This window comes from Rhincodon typus, unplaced genomic scaffold, assembly GCF_021869965.1.
Source record: "Rhincodon typus isolate 14 unplaced genomic scaffold, sRhiTyp1.1 hic_rhity00000071, whole genome shotgun sequence".
NCBI lineage: Eukaryota > Metazoa > Chordata > Chondrichthyes > Orectolobiformes > Rhincodontidae > Rhincodon > Rhincodon typus.
Window position 1 is genome coordinate 143564 of NW_025965709.1, and position 2941 is coordinate 146504.

The following is a 2941-nucleotide window of genomic DNA, read 5'->3' on the forward strand; positions in this document are numbered from 1 at the left end:
AGACATCTTTCCCTCCCCACCCTTATCTGCTTTCCGGAGGGACCACTCTCTCCGTGACTCCCTTGTCCGATCCACACTCCCCTCCAGCTCCACCACACCCGGCACTTTTCCCTGCAACCGCAGGAAGTGCTACACCTGCCCCCATACCTCCTCCCTCACCCCCATCCCAGGCCCCAAGAAGACTTTCCACATCGAGCAGACGTTCACCTGCACATCTGCTAATGTGGTATACTGCATCCGCTGTACCCGGTGTGGCTTCCTCTAAGTCGGGGAAACCAAGCTGAGGCTCAGGGACCGCTTTGCAGAACACCTACGCTCGGTTCGCAATAAACAACTGCACCTCCCAGTCGCGAACCATTTCAACTCCCCCTCCCATTCCTCAGATGACATGTCCATCCTGGGCCTCCTGCAGTGCCACAATGATGCCACCCGAAGGTAGCAGGAACAGCAACTCATATTCCGCTTGGGAACCCTGCAGCCCAATGGTATCAATGTGGATTTCACAAGTTTCAAAATCTCCCCTCCCCCTACCGCATCCCAAAACCAGTCCAGCTCGTCCCTGCCTCCCTAACCTGTTCTTCCTCCCACCTATCCCCTCCTCCCACCTCAAGCCGCACCTCCATCTCCTACCGACCAACCTCATCCCGCCCCCTTGACCTGTCCGTCCTCCCTGGACTGACCTATCCCCTTCCTAACTCCCCACCTACACTCACCTTTACTGGCCCCATCCCCGCCTCTTCGACCTGTTTGTTTCCTCTCCACCTATCCTCTCCTCTATCCATCTTCTATCCGCCTCCCACTCTCTCCCTATTTATTTCAGAACCCCCTTCCCCTCCCCCTTTTCTGATGAAGGGTCTAGGCCTGAAACGTCAGCCTCTCTGCTCCTATGATGCTGCTTGGCCTGCTGTGTTCATCCAGCCCTGCACCTTGTTGTCTCGGATTCTCCAGCATCTGCAATTCCTACTATCTCTGGATCATCCAGTTGACACTAGCTGTAGGTGGTTGAAATTATATACAGGAATAATGGGGGCTTGTTTTTTATAAAAAAGGCAAAGTAATAATCATAGGTGATTTTACTCTTATGTATAGATTGTACAGATCAGATTGTGAGATGGGCTCTTGTGACAAAATGGTAGCAATCCTACCTCTGAGCCAGTTAGTCTGGGTTCAATTCATACCTGGTTCAGAGGTGTGTAATAAAGCTCTGAACAGGTTGATTCAAAAATATCAACAAATCAGATCAGCAATGATATTTTGGAAAAGGAGCTTGTAGAGTTTTTGGGACAATTTCTCAGAGCAGTATGTTCTGGAGCCAATTGGAGAGCAGGCAATTCAAAACTGGCAGTGTGCAAGTAGGCAGGTTTAATAAATGAACCAATGGTAAGAAAGCCACTAGGTAACATTGACTGTAAAAATGATCCAATTTCAAGACCAGTTTCAGAATGAGACAAGTGCATCCAAGACTAGTGTTTTGAACTTAAATTAAGACAATTACAAGAGTGCAAAGGTGAATTTGAAAGATATGGTAAGGGTGACTTGACCAAAGGGCAATAGCAGATATGTTAAGAAATATATTGCATAACATTCAGCTAAGTCACTTTCATTAACTCCCCTATTTGAGAAGGTAAGTACAAAGAAGGACTCTGGGAGATGAATGCATCATCCAAGGTGAACTAAGAAAATCTCAGATAATTTTTAATGGAAAGAAAAGCAAAGAGTTTGTAAAGATTGAATTGAACAGGATTTAAAAACCAGCAAAGAAGGAATCAAAAGTTCTAACAAGGGAGAAATTAAGGTATATGAGAAAGCTAGTTAGAAATATAAAACAGTTAGTAAAGGTTTCTAAAAGTATTTTATAAAGGAAAAGAATAACTAATGTGAGCATGGATCCTCTAGAAAGTGAGTCTGTGGAATTCATAACGGGAAAGAAGGAAATAGTGGAAGCAGTGCACTTATTTTGTGTCTATATTGACCAGAAAGGATACAAATAACACCCTGAACTACTTGTCAATTAGAGGTGAAAGAGAAGGAGATTCATAAAACGTATTGGGAAAACTATCTGAACTAAAGGCTGACAGGTCACCATGACGTTATGGACTTCACCGTTAGATCTCAAAATAAGTTGCTGCAGAGAAAGGGCCAACACACTGGAAAGTCACAAATGTAACTCCCTTATTCGAGAAATTAAGTAGACATAAAGCAGTTAACTATAGACCAGCTAGCCTTGCATCTGTCCAGCTGTCAATGAGCACTTAGAAAATCTTAATGCAATTAGATAGAATCAATATGGTTTTGTGAAGTCATGTTTCAATAATTTATTAGTTATTTCAAGGAAATAACAAGTAGGTGGATAAGGTGATCCTGCAGATACAGTGTACTTGTATTTCCAAAAGGCATTTGAAAAGGTGCCACATCAAAGGAAAAGAAAGAAAATAAGAGCTCAGAATGCATGGATAACATTATCATGGATGGACGATAGGTTGGCTAACAGAGAATAGGGATAAGTGGGTGAATTTCAGACTGGCAAGCTGTAACTAGTAGCCTGTCACATGGATAACTGCTGGTGTCTCAACTATTTACGAAACCTATCAATGATTTGGTTGAGAGATTTAATGTATTGTTTCTAAATTCACTTATGACACACAAGGGTAGGAAACTAAATTTTGAGGCGCAGATGGAGTCTACAAAAGGATTTTTCTTAAGTGAGTGAGCAAATAATTAGCAGATGGACTATAATATGGGAAAATATGAACTTCTTCAATTTAGCAGGAAGAATTTAAAAAGCTGTACATTAGTAAATTGAGAAAGATCACAACACTCTGTGGTACAGAACGGTGTGCATATCTTGACAAATGAATTTAAAGAAAAATTCGTAGGATGTGGGTGTCACTCAGGGGCCAGCATTTATTGTCCATCCCTAGTTGCCCTTGAGAAGGTGGTT